Source organism: Arachis stenosperma, chromosome 1 (genome assembly GCF_014773155.1).
Source record: "Arachis stenosperma cultivar V10309 chromosome 1, arast.V10309.gnm1.PFL2, whole genome shotgun sequence".
Lineage (NCBI taxonomy): Eukaryota > Viridiplantae > Streptophyta > Magnoliopsida > Fabales > Fabaceae > Arachis > Arachis stenosperma.
Window position 1 is genome coordinate 6,631,496 of NC_080377.1, and position 17,096 is coordinate 6,648,591.

The window sequence follows — 17,096 nt, forward strand, 5'->3', positions numbered from 1 at the left end:
TTTTCATTCATATGCACGAGGATAGGACTTTGGCAAATTAAATGCCATAATCCCAATGCATATGAAACTATTATAATAACGGATACAATATAGTGAATATTAATTTTGGAGTATATGGTATCTGTTTTTATCCCTTTTAATATATAATTATTTATGCATTTTTATGTAATTATTTATTACATGATATTATTATATTAAATTTTGTATGCTCAAAATATTTAAAGTTTGATTTTTTTATCCCTTTAAATTCACGCTTTAAGCTTTTTTTTTATTTTTGTTGTAGTTTATGATTTTTTTAATTCGATAGACCAATAATTAATCTATCGTAAATTAAAATTTTATTAAAAAATTTATTGTTGACTAATTAGTTATTATATTAATAACAAACTAAATTTAAACTCTCAACATTTGCATAAACGGACTAATACACTCAAATTAATTTCTCATGCTTTAAGCTTGTGGTTGAGACATATAATCCCTATTAAATTCATTATGAGACTAATAAAATGGTAGTGTTAGTTATTTTCTACATCCAATTTAACGAAGGAAGAATATTATTAAATTTTGGAAAAAAAGATAGACAGATTTTTGACTTTTTAAATTTTTGATAAATATATCTTTGACAAAATTTAAATATAAAAAGGTCTCTGATTTTAACAAACAGAGGATAATTTAATCCTTCTGTCTATTTACCTTTTATACACCAAACGGAATTAGCTGACGTGGCTGAAACGGTGTCCAGGTATCCATTATGGTGTCACGCTGGAAGGGGAATAAATTTCGAAGGACAAATAAGTCCTTGACGTCATTTTGCAAATAAAGTTCGAAGGCTAAACAGGTTCTTGAGAATTTAGTTCATTATACTTCTATTATGCTTCTATTATGAAATTTTAGTTTATAAAATTATGCTTGTATTTTGAAATCTAGTTAACTTGTTGTCTTCTGTAATTTAAATTATTTGTATTAAAATTGCATAAATTGGGCTTGTTCTGTTTCTACTTTTTTTTTTCTTAAATTACATTAGTTCAGTTTTAGTGCATTTGTGTATTATATTAGAATTTGTTAAATTGCATTAGTTCAATTTTCATCATACCAGTGACATTAGTAGCATCAGTTCATTTATGCATCAAGTTAGCATTAGTTCATTTGTGCATCATTCATGTATTAAGTTAGCATTAGTGCATTTGTGTATTATATTAGAACTATTATTTTTATCCATAATAACATTACGAGAATAATTTTTTTTAATTATAGTTCACTTTGTTCTAACAGTATAAATTATGCATGGCACAAAAGATTTATAAAATCAAACTATTTTTACAAAAAAGTCGTAAGTTGACAAAAGTCTCTGGCCAAGAAGACCAAAATATCTGCAGATAAAAAATTAAATAATAAGATTTTTAGTTATTATTTTTATACGAAAAAAATCTAATTTTTTATTAATAATTAATTTTAACATTCGTTATCTAAAATTTAAAATAATTTAATGTATATACTTTTATATTTAAAATATTTTAATTGTAAAAAGATATCCGATGACATATTTTGATTTGTCAAATTACTAATATAAAATATAATTATATATAGAGTAAAAATAGTAGAGAGAAATAGAAAAATGGAGAGAGGTAGATGAGAGAATTTAAGAAAGGAGTTTATTAATTTTGAAAAAAAAATATTTTCTCTCAATTTTAATAAGAGTGTTATGTGACACATTTGATTATTAAATTAGATAGTAATATATGGTACATAATATAGGTATATTTCAATTAGATAGTAATATATGATACATATAGAAGTATAGTGAACTAAATTCTCAAGAATCTATTTGTCCTTCAAACTTTATTTGTAAAATGACGTCAATAACTTATTTGTCCTTCGAACTTTATTCCCCTTTTAGCGTGACACTATAACGGTAACTTGGACACCGTTTCAGCCACGTCAACCAATTTCGTTTGATGTATGAGAGACAAATAGATAAAAAAACTAAATTGTCTTCTGTTTGTTAAAGTTAAAAACTTTTTTGTATTTAAATTTTATCAAAAATATATTTATCAAAAATTAAAAAAGTTAAGACTTATCTGTCTTTTTTCCTAAAATTTTTCGCATTATGGACAAAGTTTTTCCATCCATAAAACAACGTAGTTCGTCATAATTTAAAAAATTTATTGTTAGGCGGCTCTTAGCATGTAAAAGAGTTAGATATGTTAGTCCCTCAATAGTTGATACTTGATAGTATAGAGTACCATTACGTTGCTTGAACAATGATATACTCTAATCATGACACGAAAAAGTTAATTTCTTTTTCTAATTTCCAGTTTAATTAAGGGTATGTTAAAGTTATCGATTTAAACTTTTTTTATAAAAAAAATATAAAATTTAAATGTCGAATATATTTGTTATTTATTTATGTATTAAAGTAAAATGTTAAAAAACTTTTGTAAATAATAATTTTAATATATATTCCTAGTGTTTTTACTTTAATTATCATTAAACATTATTAGGAACTACTCATATAAAAACGTTTAAAACGTCTTTATTTTAAATATATTTTTTAATAATTAAAATTTAATTTATATAATTAATTAAATTGTATTATTTTTGTCAAAATTAGATCAAACAAATAATCAATTTGACTGAAAAATTAATAAATCAAATTTTAAATCGATTTAAATTAATATTATTTTTTATAAAAAATGACTATAATACTTTTATAAAAAAAATTAAAATATTTTTATTATATATATTAATTTTAAAAATTTTAAATTCTAATCTTATAACGACATAAAAAAAAGGTTAGAATTTAGAATTATATATATATATATATATATATATATATATATATATATATATATAATAGAAGTATTTTAAGTCATTTTTTATAATAAAGACATTATAATTATTTTTATAAAAAAATATTAATTTATATTGATTTAAAAGTTGATTTATCGAATTTTTAGTCAAATTGATTTATTTAATTTAATTTTGACAAAAATAATATAATTTAATTGATTATATATGTTAAATTTTAATTATTAACAAATATTTTTAAAAAAAAATATTTTAAATATTTTTATGACTGGCTTAAATATTTAGTTAACTTTATTTTCCTCCGGTCTCTTTCTTTTTCTTTCTTCGATTATTACTTTGTTACCTCGAAATTATAAAACCGCAGCTTAATTTGTCGGATTCTAGGTCATAGCGAACGGTAGCTGATTTGTTTAAAACTGAAGCACTGAACTTATTGCGGTACGTATAATATAAGCTGGATTCAATGCAAGTTTTATTATTGGAATTTTTAATTCTAAATTATGAGGAGGGAGAACACCTTGATATAAGCTAATTATAATTAAGGTTGGCTAATTGCGTATGCTATGCACATGACTGGCAGATAAAAAATAGGAAAAATTCTCGTTATTAGTTTTTAATATTTCTTTCAAATAGGATAGGTCACGTGATTTGTATCATTTGATTTCATTTGACCAAGATATATGAAACTTTTGTTTGATGATTGTGTTCTTAATTATTTAGCTCTTCTACTTAAGTTTGTGGAACTTTTTTAAGAATTTTTAAAAGGATAAAAAAGATAATATAAAAATTATATTTGTTTTATACTAATTTTTTGTTTTTAAAATTTACTAAAAATTGGACAATTTGCATATAATATCATGATATTACTGTTTTTAAAAAATAAAACTAATAAAAAAATATAACATAAATAGTTATATTTTTAATATTTTTTTGTGTAAATAGTTTTATACTTTTTTTTAGTTTATTTATTTTTAAGGGGAATCTAACTTCTTAATTATTTTTCCAATGAATTTTAAAGTTTATCACCATGTACTTTTTATATATATTTTACTAAATTATACATATTTTCGTTGAGAAGGAAAAGTGAGTTTTATTAAATATTTTTCTCATCAAATTAATTTCCCCCTAGATACATATACAACATATAGGTGTAAGTTTAGTTTATTTTATTTTGTGATGTTCTTTCAAAATTCAGGACTTCATCTTGACTAGCTAATTCACATTAGAATTTTCTATAATAAATTTTAAATATACTATTTTCATACTAAAATCAGTCATTAATGTATTTGTATATAAATATATAATTTAATTTATTTTCAATGTATATTTGTCAATATATATTTTATACTAATAGCTAATTTTAGTAACTAATTTTAGTACACACATAGCATTACTCAATAAATTTTTATTAATTGATAATTTTTGTTTTTTGTCAAAATAAATTACATATTAAAATTTTCTAATTATAAGCCCATAAAATAATCAAGTAATAAGGTATTTGAATTTCGCATCATAATATAATATTTGCGTATAAGTTTAATGATTAGTGTAATAGATACACAATTATATTATATGTATACTAAAATTAGCTATTAAAATTAGTTATTAATATAAAATATATATTAGAATACAAAATATATATTAAAAATGAATTAAACGAAAAATATATTTATTTATAAATACATATTTTGATAACTGATTTTAATATACAAATAATATTTATTTTTATAGACAAAATAAAATAAAATAAATTTAGCTGTCATTAAAAATATATATCTTATAAGAGAAAGATACATATTCTAATAAATTCACGATATAACCACCTACAAGTACGAAATTTATAGAAATGTATTCATATAGGATATGCTTCCGCAATTAAGCTCATACAACAATTTCAAAAGTATGTAAATTTATTTTCCATGAATAAAAAAATATGCCACTCAAAACAAGAAGAGAATTAAGGATATCAACTTCATACAACAGAAGTTCATACATCAAACATGATAAAATACAACCAGAATGTCACACTAAACAACCACACACCATTAATATATATGCTATCGCTACTCATATTATAGTTCATATTCAAAATAAATCATTAAAGAGCTCCAGTATTTTTATACTTGTGGCTAATTGTTGTTGCCCTCTTTCCCTTTAATTTTGTTGCATATATTACTTTGGCATGTACTCATCATCCACCTTTGTTCTTTCCAAATGAACCATTACATTCTCTTTGCCATTCTCATCAAGAGTGACATTAAATACTTTAGCCATGACAAACATATCATCATCATTTTCAATACTTTACACTTCTTTTACTTTAATGTACACTGTTGAGTTAAGAAATTAACTAAATTAATTAATGATGACAAACATTATTTTTGAGCAAAATAAATAATTAGTGTTGATCAATTATATCTATTAATTAACTAATTGTTTATTGTTGCAGGCCAAATGGTAATAGCCCAAATGGAATAAAAGGTATTCAGCAAAGAATATTGGGCTGAAAGCAAAATAAAAAGCCCAAGCAAAAGCAAAGGAAGAAGCCAAAGAAATCAGATGGGCCAAACGGGTTACATGATCCAAACCCGAATTGATTTTCATTTCCCACCATAATGCTCCAACCAAAGCAACGTTCTTCTTCCTTCTAATCAAGTCACATCAAGATTTCAGAAAAAGCAAGAAAGAGAAAGAGAAGAAAAGCTTCTTCCATAAGCCATTAACCAAAGAAGCAAGAGAGAGAGAGTTGAAGCTTGAAGCACAGAAGCTAAAACAGAAATCCCAAGCTAAATCAAGCTTAAGAAAGGTAAACCATATCATCTTGCATGAATCAGATCTTCATCCTTTTCTTCCCTACTCTCTGCTCTATCCGAAAATGGCTGTGAAGGGAAAATTGCTATCTGCCCTATTCTGCTGTGCATCTACGGTCTTAATCAAGACTTGGGGACCAAGTTGGTATTCAAGGGTTCAGATTTTAGTTGACCATTGGAAAACAAGTTCAGTTACATATTCATGGCTTTCGGTCAAGTTGAAAAAGTCAGAAGGAAAGGTTCCAATTTGATGATTGAAAAGAAAAAGTGAATCTGTGGTTGGTGAAGCTCAAGGCTCAAGATGTTGACCTTGGAGGAAGAACCAAGGAACATGCAGGGAGATAAAAGAAGAGCTTGCTGTTCATTCAAGGTAAGGAGAGAAAACCAGAGTTTGAAACGTTGAGTTCTGTGAAGTATTCCCTGTGAAGTTCCTCTACTTGGACAATGCTCTCTATCAAAGAAGCATTCTGCCAACATTGAAGAACAAATTCAGAGGTTTGCAAAGCTGGTTTTTCACATAGCTTAGAGGCTGTTGATGAAGTCAATCTCCTTCATGTTGTTCTGATTATAATGTACTTTTCTAAAGCTTATCTTTCTGTAATTTCTTGAGAGAAAAGGCATTGTGAGAAAGTTTGAGAAAAAGCCATGAGTGGAAAAAGGCTGAGAGATACACTTGAGAGAAAAGCCTAGAGTTATTTTCAGATTTCTTTAGGTTGGTCAAGTGTCTTGTATCTTATTCCTGTTTGGTATCCCTTTCTTAGTTGGGTTAGCACTAAGAGAAAATAGTTAGATGTTAGCATAGCCAATGTCAAGTTAGAGTAGAACTTGAGTGTGAAATTGGTGTATGTAAAACTGTTAACTATAGTGAAATTCTTCCACATTTGTGGAGGAGACTGGATGTAGGTTGCATAGCACAAGGCAACCGAACCAGGATATATGCTGGTGTTAGCTTTTTCTTCTCTGTCATGTTTTGTTTTCTGTTTTTCATGAGACAAAAATAAATTGTCTCATAAATTTCCGCTGCTGAGTTCAAACAGAATCAGATTTGTAACTTTGATTAAAAAGGTCAGAAACAGAAACTGAAAAGGAAGGCATAGATTCAACCCCCCTTCTCTAAGCCTACCACAACCTTCAATTGGTATCAGGAGCAAAGGTCTCAAGAATCAAGCTTAACCGCTTGGAGCAAAGATCCAATGGCGAACAACTTGGGCACAACCACAGTTGCCTACACCCTCACTGAAGGTCAGTCAAACAACCGACCACCTTTTTTCAACGGGAAGAACTATTCCTACTGGAAAGAAAGGATAAGGATCTTCATCCAATCCATTGACTACAACCTATGGAAGATCGTTGTGAGTGGTCCAAAGATCCCAACAAAAACAAGTGCTGATGGAGTGGTGACTCCAAAAGAAGAAGCTGAATGGAATGAAGATGATAAGAAGAAGATAGAGCTGAACGCGAAAGCAATCAACCTTCTTCACTGTGCTATCAGCTTTGAAGAGTACCGGAAGGTGTCTAGATGCAAGACAGCCAAAGAAATCTGGGAAAAACTCCAGGTTACACATGAAGGCACCAAACAAGTCAAAGAAACGAGGATTGATATGCTGCGAAAAGAGTATGAGATGTTCAGCATGAAGGATGGAGAAAGCATTGATGAAGCATTTGAGAGATTCTCAATCATAATCAACAACCTTGATGCTATGGGTACAAACTACGCAGAACAAACCTTGGTGAGAAAACTCCTTAGAAGCCTCACAAAAGAGTGGGAAAACACTGCCACTGTCCTAACCGAAAGTAACAACATAAGTCCAATAACCTATGATGAGCTGAGAGGAAAACTCCTTGCCTATGAAGCCACACACACAAACACAGACTCAAAGAAAAAGGGAATAGCCCTTAAGTCACAAATAGAACCGAAAGAAAGTGAGTTAAGTGATGGTATTTCAGATGACGAGCTTTTGTTTTTTGCTAGGAGATTTAGAAGGATGTTGAAGAGCAAAGGCAAATACAAGGGCTCAAGTTCAAAGGAGCACAAGATAGATTTGAGCAAGGTGACATGTCATCATTGCAAGGAGACTGGACATTTCAAGTCAAACTGTCCAAAGCTCAAAAGGGAGGACAAAGGAAAGAAGGAAAGGAAGAGAGTACTCATGGCAGCTTGGGAGGATCTTGAGAATGACTCAAATGAAGAAGAAGAATCTGAAGGAGATGACAAAGACTGTTTCATGGCTGGAAACAACAATCTTGATGAGGTAAATTATTATGATTTGACCATTGAGGACTTGCATGTTATTATTGATGATCTCACTTTAAATACCTAAAAACTGCTTGATAAATACAATGGTTGCAGATCTGAAAGAGATGTGTTAAGAGCTGAAAATGAATTCTTAAAAGAAAAAGTAAAGGAAACTGAATGTGCTTTGGACATCATTGAAGAAAACAGATTTTTAAAATCTGAACTTGAAAAATTAAAAGGAAAGCACATTGTGGATCCTTCTCATGAGTTAATTGCTGAAAATGAAAGATTAAATGATATGATTAAAAGACTGAATGGTGACTTGGCAAAATTTGCACAAAGTTCCAATAACTTGGACAAATTACTTGCAAGTCAAAGACCATTGTTTGAAAAATCTGGTTTAGGCTACATAGCCAAGGAAGATGCCGTTTCCAACACTTCCTCTATAAAATTTGTGGCCTCTTCATCAAATACCAAATCCGTACCAAATAAATCAGGTATCGGACATGTTTCCACTTGTGAAGAAAAATCTGATGAAGAATACACAAATGAAACTGAAATTTCACCAAGAACTGGTCCGAGTTCAAACCGACCAGGTTTGGGCTATGTTTCGAAAAATGAGGTTATTTTCAAGAAACCACCATTTTACAACAAAACCTCATATTCGAAAGGCAATAATGTTCAAAAAAATTCTGGTGAAAATACTTTTGCAAAGAGGAATAACTTTAATAAAAATCAGTTTGTTAAAAGAAATGCATCTCCTCCAAAAACCAGAAAATTTCAAAGCTTTAATCATTTCAAGCAATATAACTCACCTCAATTTCAGCGGCACACATCAGAAAATCATTGTGTTAATTGCAAGAAATTTGGTCACTCATATGCACAATGCTTCATTGAAAAGAGAGTTGTAGGAAACAAAGTTTACAATGTTGTTTGTGATTTCAATGCTCTTGGGCAGCCAAGATGGATTAACTTCAAAGGATCCAAATTAGTTTGGATACCTAAAGCTACTTGAAACTCTTCATGCAGATTTGCCTAGCATCCAAGAACAAAAAGGACATGTGGTACATGGATAGTGGATGTTCAAGGCACATGACTGGAAGGTCAACTTACTTTATCAAACTGAATAAGTATGATGGAGGTTTTGTGACTTTTGGAGATGATGGTAAAGGTAAAATCATTGCTGTTGGAAAAGTAGGTAATGAGCAATCTACTTTCATTGATGATGTGCTTTTGGTATGTGGCTTAAAACACAATCTTTTGAGCATAAGTCAGCTGTGTGATTTAGGATATTTAGTTGTTTTCAAAAGGCTTGAATGCTGTGTTGTAAATGAAAAGACAAATGAAGTGATGTTTGTTGCCAAGCGTTTCAATAATATGTATGGACTTACTCTTGATGAACTAAAAGATCAAAATGTAGCTTGTCTCCACTCTAAAGATTCTGAAAAGTGGTTATGGCACAAAAGATTGGGCCATGCAAGTATGTTTCAAATAAACAAACTTGTAAAGAAAGAATTAGTAAGAGGTCTTCCTTTGATAAAGTTTGACAAAGACATCACTTGTGATGCTTGCCAAATGGGAAAACAAACAAAAAGCTCTTTTAAACCAAAGGAAGACATCTCTACTAAAAGACCACTTGAGTTGCTACACATTGATTTATTCGGTCCAACAAGAACTCAAAGCCTAGGTGGTAAACACTATGGTTTAGTAATTGTGGATGACTATACTAGGTTTGGTTGGGTTTTATTTCTTGCACACAAAAATAAAGCCTTTTCGGCCTTTGAACCTTTTTGCAAGAAAATTCAAAATGAAAAGGATTTAAAAATCTCTTCTATAAGAAGCGATCATGGAACTGAATTTGAAAATAATTTGTTTGAATCCTTTTGTGAGGAATATGGAATATCTCACAACTTCTCTTGTCCAAGGACACCACAACAAAATGGTGTTGTTGAAAGAAGAAATAGAAGCATACAAGAGATGACAAGAGCTATGCTTTGTGAGAGTAATGTTCCAAAATTCCTTTGGGCTGAAGCGGTTAACACGGCTTGCCACATTTTGAATAGAACAATCATAAGGAAATTTTTGAAGAAAACCCCTTATGAACTTTGGAAAGGCTACCCACCAAACTTGGATTACTTGCACATCTTTGGATGCAAATGTTTTGTTTTAAATAACAAAGAAAATTTGGGAAAATTTGATCCAAAGGCTTATGAATGCTTGTTTGTAGGATATTCCACAACTAGTAAAGCATATAGGGTTTATCGTCAAGATGCTAGAATTATTGAAGAATCCATACATGTTACATTTTGTGATACTAACTTGGTGCAAAGCTTTTTGGAAGATGGTGATGCAGAAAATCAAGCTCAAAAGGAGGATGAAACTGATCAGAATCATGGAAAAGAAAATTCTGAACAAGCTGAACCAGAAACAGCAAATGCTGAAAATTCAAGAGACAATTCCATTTTGTCTCATGAATCTGAAGGAAACTCTGCAGACAGCAGCATACAGATTCCATTGGTGACCGAATCTGCCTCCAAGTCCACCAGACCTCGTGAATGGAGATTCTTGAAGAATTATCCTGAAGAATTTGTAATTGGGGACGTCTCTCATGGAGTGCAAACTAGGTCTTCCACTAGAAAGGCAAATGAAGGTTCAAACATTGCCCTTCTTTCTCAAATGGAGCCTCAAAACGTCAAGGAAGCCCTAAGTGACCCATCTTGGATTAAGGCTATGGAGGATGAGCTTCTTGAGTTTGAAAAGAACCAAGTGTGGACGTTGGTTCCAAGGCCAAGTGGAAAGAAAGTGACCGGCACCAAGTGGATATTCCGGAACAAGTTGGGAGAAGATGGTAGCATTGCAAGGAACAAAGCTAGGCTAGTGGCACAAGGATATGACCAAGAAGAAGGAATCGACTTTGATGAATCCTTTGCCCCTGTTGCCCGAATGGAAGCCATAAGACTTCTCTTGGCTTATGCTGCATTTTGTGGTTTTAAATTATACCAAATGGATGTGAAATGTGCATTTTTAAATGGTGTGATAGATAGAGAAGTATATGTGGAGCAGCCTCCGGGTTTTGAAAATAAAGAGCATTCTAATCATGTTTTTAAATTGTCTAAAGCTCTCTATGGTTTAAGACAAGCTCCTAGAGCTTGGTATGAGAGACTTAGCTCTTTTCTTTTGAAAAATGGTTTTCAAAGAGGCACCACTGATACAACTCTATTTATCAAGAATTCTAATGATTCTTTTATTTTAGTCCAAATATATGTTGATGACATTATTTTTGGATCAGCAAATGAATCCCTTTGTACTGAATTTGGAAAACTCATGACAAGTGAATTTGACATGAGTATGATGGGTGAACTTAATTTTTTCCTTGGGCTGCAAATTACACAAACTGAAAAGGGCATTTTCATTCATCAAGAGAAGTATGCCAAGGAATTAGTTAAGAAATTTGGTATGGAAAATGCCAAACCCATGGGAACTCCCATGCATCCAAATTCCAAATTAGATAAGGGAGAAACTGAGAAAGATGTTGATGAGACTAGGTATAGAGGAATGATTGGATCTCTTATGTACTTAACTTCCTCTAGACCCGATATTGTGCAAAGTGTTGGATTGTGTTCTAGGTTCCAATCCAAACCAAAAGAGTCACATCTTTCTGCAGTTAAAAGGATCATTAGATATGTTCATGGCACATCCAATTTTGGTCTTTGGTATCCTAAGATTGATGATTTTTCTGTAGTTGGGTATTGTGATGCAGATTTTGCTGGTGATAGAGTTGATAGAAGGAGCACTTCTGGTTTATGTTGCTTCCTTGGGAAGTCCTTAAATGTATGGTCAAGTAAGAAGCAACCAACAGTGGCCCTTTCCACTGCAGAGGCTGAGTATATAGCTGCTTCTTCTTGTTGTTCTCAGCTTTTATGGTTAAAAACACAGCTTGCTGATTACAAGTTAAATGCTGAAAATATTCCCTTAATGTGTGATAATATGAGTGCCATCAATATTTCTAAAAATCCAGTTTTGCACTCTAGGACTAAGCATATTGAAGTGAAATTTCACTCAATAAGAGAACATGTCCAAAAGGGGGATATTTGCATTCAATTTGTTAAATCAAAAGAGCAATTAGCAGATATTTTTACAAAACCATTGGCTGAGGATAGATTTTGCATGCTTAGGACTTGTCTAGGAATTTTGAGTTATGATTCCTTGTTTGAAAAACACTGATGTATTTGCTGGAGCTTTTTGTCTCATAAACAGGCATGAGACAATTCTGGGCAGGTGATGAACGGTTCCATCTAGTCCGTGTGATCTGGGCTTGTTTCAAGTGAATCTCAATCTGGGCCAACCTCATTACTCAGATCAAACGTAGTCCAAGTGTATTTCATTGAATTCATATCACCTCAAGGCCCAAATGTGAATGTTACAATCTTGTTTGTTTTTTCTTTTGTGTTTCATAAAAGGCTTTCACTAAATGTTTTGTGGCCCAAAAGGTTTTCAAGAAAATTTAATTTTGGCCGAAAAAGGTTTCAGGTTATTTTTGTTGTTTTCAAATTTTTAAAAAAAAAAAATCAAACAAAATCTTTCTTTTATGAGGTCATGTCTTGTCAAGTTTTTTCAAATGGTGATGCAGTTGCATGGTTTTGGAAACTTGCTTTTGGGTACGGTTACCAACACTCCCTCTCTTCCCTCCATAACTTCTCCTCAACCCTTCGGTTTCTTCCCTCTCACACCACTATGAGGAAGAAAGTCATTGCAAAAAGGGCTCCTCGTGAAAAGATATACAAACTGCCCACAAAACCTTCCACTCGCTCTCAAGACCGAACCTTCACACCTTCTCCTTCTCCTCCAACCTCTCCTCCTAGGTGTGACCCCATGGCACGAACCAAGACTACTCCAAGGTTCCCTGCCTCTGCCAAACCTACTCCACCACCAAAGGCAACGCCTTCCAAACCTGCCTCCTCAAAACCTGGCTCTTCAAAGCCACCCTCATCCAAAGGGAAGCGTCCGGCGACGGAGGAACCTGTTCCCGAGCCACAACAACCCAGGGCAAGGTCAGTACCTGTGCGTTCACAGAGAGGTAAAGCTCGAGTTCCTCTCTCATCTGTTAGAGAACCTGAAGTTGATCCTTTTGCTCACAAATCACACTATATGACTTCTCACTCTGATTTTAACCCCCATCGTTTCAAATCTGCCATGAACCACGATTTCTATGATGGAGTTATTAAGTACCGTACTCTATGTCCATCTTTTCTGGCTGACTTACCTGATTTGAAAAAGAAAGGTTTTCCTTTTGTTGCAAACTTGGAATTTTTAGACTGGAATCACCTTTTTGACATCAAAAAACCTGTATATCCTCAGTTGGTCAAAGAATTTTATGCGAACATGACTTATCATGAAGGAAGTGTGCATTCTTATGTTAAGGGCAGAGACATCTTTTTAAATAATGAAACTGTCAGTGATGCATTGAAGTATACTGATGTTGGGCCTTGTGCTTACACTTCGGTTAAATGGGATGAAGGTGTTGGAATTTCTTATCTAGATGCATTGGCTCACATTTGTGAACATGTTTCTTTAATTGATGGAATCACACCCACTCACAAAGCCCTAGGATATGAACGTGCTCAATTACACCGCATTGTCAACCACATTTTGATTCCTCAAAGTGGTTCATATCAAAGGGTTTCTTACACTGACACACTTGTTTTATATGCCATTATTACAAAAACAGAAATTTCTTTTGCATACTTGATGGCTAGATACATGTTTGATTCTGTTCGAAGTACAAAAGATAAAGCACTTCCTTATGGCATGTTTCTAACTTGCATATTTGAGTATTTTGGTGTTGATTTGACCAATGAGACATATGAAAATAGACATTCATACCTAAAGGGGGGTGGTTCAGTGAAACAGAACAAAGGACCCACTAGATCTGAAAGAGTCGTACTAGATGATGAGGATGAAGAATGTGTCCATGAGGATTCTCCTGCTCCTTCCACCGAGGGTACTTCCATTTCCACTGGGAAGAAATCCACTCTGCTGAATGTGGTCAAGGATGTAGCTCAAGAGTTTGTGTCTCAATCAAACCACATGATTGCCTTGAGCAAGGAACAAAGGAAGTTAGCTAGCAAGCATGAGAACTTTCTGAAGAAATCAAGGGATAGAGTGGCTGTACTCATGACCTTCATTGATAACCTTAACAATGATGAGGACATTACCACTGATGTTGAAGAGGATGCTGCCTCGGAAGGAGATGGTTCTGATGCCTAAGATTTGTCTCATGAAGAATGCTGCTGCTGCTCTCATTTTGTCTCATGAATTTTATTTATTTTGCATCTGTTGAACTTGTTGGATGACTGTAATAACTTTAACTACTGCTGCACTTTTGTTGGTTTAGTTAGAACTTTTCAACTACTGACTAACCTTTCCTTGCAGGGTTTAAATTGATGTTTTTTGTTGATCTTTTGAGTTGTCCACCCTTGATGACAAAAGGGGGAGTAAGGATAGTATTTGGTATTTTTTGATGTTAATGCAGCTACTAGTAGTTCATTCGAATTTTTTGTGATGTAGCTCAGTTGATATCTCTTAGACAAAATAAATGTGTATAGCTTTCTTTAAGTACAATGCATAAATAGGAACAAAGAGGAAAGCATGAATCCAGGGGGAGCTAATCTTCAAAAAGAAAGGGGGAGCAACATAAAATCAAAGGGAGTTTTCTAAACCTAACTCAAACTTATTTCCTTTTGATTATTGCTTAAATCATGTTTGTCATCAAGGGGGAGATTGTTGAGTTAAGAAATTAACTAAATTAATTAATGATGACAAACATTATTTTTGAGCAAAATAAATAATTAGTGTTGATCAATTATATCTACTAATTAACTAATTGTTTATTGTTGCAGGCCAAATGGTAATAGCCCAAATGGAATAAAAGGTATTCAGCAAAGAATATTGGGCTGAAAGCAAAATAAAAAGCCCAAGCAAAAGCAAAGGAAGAAGCCAAAGAAATCAGATGGGCCAAACGGGTTACATGATCCAAACCCGAATTGATTTTCATTTCCCACCATAATGCTCCAACCAAAGCAACGTTCTTCTTCCTTCTAATCAAGTCACATCAAGATTTCAGAAAAAGCAAGAAAGAGAAAGAGAAGAAAAGCTTCTTCCATAAGCCATTAACCAAAGAAGCAAGAGAGAGAGAGTTGAAGCTTGAAGCACAGAAGCTAAAACAGAAATCCCAAGCTAAATCAAGCTTAAGAAAGGTAAACCATATCATCTTGCATGAATCAGATCTTCATCCTTTTCTTCCCTACTCTCTGCTCTATCCGAAAATGGCTGTGAAGGGAAAATTGCTATCTGCCCTATTCTGCTGTGCATCTACGGTCTTAATCAAGACTTGGGGACCAAGTTGGTATTCAAGGGTTCAGATTTTAGTTGACCATTGGAAAACAAGTTCAGTTACATATTCATGGCTTTCGGTCAAGTTGAAAAAGTCAGAAGGAAAGGTTCCAATTTGATGATTGAAAAGAAAAAGTGAATCTGTGGTTGGTGAAGCTCAAGGCTCAAGATGTTGACCTTGGAGGAAGAACCAAGGAACATGCAGGGAGATAAAAGAAGAGCTTGCTGTTCATTCAAGGTAAGGAGAGAAAACCAGAGTTTGAAACGTTGAGTTCTGTGAAGTATTCCCTGTGAAGTTCCTCTACTTGGACAATGCTCTCTATCAAAGAAGCATTCTGCCAACATTGAAGAACAAATTCAGAGGTTTGCAAAGCTGGTTTTTCACATAGCTTAGAGGCTGTTGATGAAGTCAATCTCCTTCATGTTGTTCTGATTATAATGTACTTTTCTAAAGCTTATCTTTCTGTAATTTCTTGAGAGAAAAGGCATTGTGAGAAAGTTTGAGAAAAAGCCATGAGTGGAAAAAGGCTGAGAGATACACTTGAGAGAAAAGCCTAGAGTTATTTTCAGATTTCTTTAGGTTGGTCAAGTGTCTTGTATCTTATTCCTGTTTGGTATCCCTTTCTTAGTTGGGTTAGCACTAAGAGAAAATAGTTAGATGTTAGCATAGCCAATGTCAAGTTAGAGTAGAACTTGAGTGTGAAATTGGTGTATGTAAAACTGTTAACTATAGTGAAATTCTTCCACATTTGTGGAGGAGATTGGATGTAGGTTGCATAGCACAAGGCAACCGAACCAGGATATATGCTGGTGTTAGCTTTTTCTTCTCTGTCATGTTCTGTTTTCTGTTTTTCATGAGACAAAAATAAATTGTCTCATAAATTTCCGCTGCTGAGTTCAAACAGAATCAGATTTGTAACTTTGATTAAAAAGGTCAGAAACAGAAACTGAAAAGGAAGGCATAGATTCAACCCCCCTTCTCTAAGCCTACCACAACCTTCATACACTTATCAAAATTAATTCACATCAGAGGTACTTTTAAATAAAAAATTATTATATTATATAAATTTGATCTATTGAAATTGAATAAAATCATATTTACTCAACTAAAAAATATAAATAATAATAATTCAATTACCTAATCATTTAAATGCAAACCTAGCTTTTTAAATATATAGACTATTAGTATTTAGTAGTTTTTCTTAATAGTTAATTGAGATAATATATATATATATAATATTTAATTTTGGCAGTATTACATATAATTAATAATTATTTTTGTCTAAAAGATTTTTACTATAAATATGATAAATTCTTTAACTAAATGGCAAAAAAATGGTTGAATAATTGTTTAATAAAAAAGTTTATATATATATATATATATATATATATATATATATATATATATATATATATATATATATATATATATATATATATGGAAAGAGAATTGTGATTATTTAATTTAAATTTTTGTCTTCTTCGTTTTTTTTTGCTCTCCTACATAATTGTAGAAAAGTGAAAGATAGCGTAAGCTTGTAATCCAAGCAAAGAGCTGAAACTCTAAGTGAGAGTATAATCAGAGTGGAGAAGAATGAAGAGAAACCTTGTGATTCTTGCATTGCTTTCAATATGATACATGTGTTAGTTTATACACAGGGGAGTGTGGTTAATTTGTTACTAACAAAATCTGTCAGCTCAGCATAACGGAAATAACAGAAGAAAAAAAGAAAAACGTGCTGCATAACTAACTTCACTAATTTACTAGCTGAAGTTCCAACTGAAACTCCTGACTTTTATCATAAACTTTACTGTTTTTCTCACTATTCCTTCTATAAAAAAGAATCGAA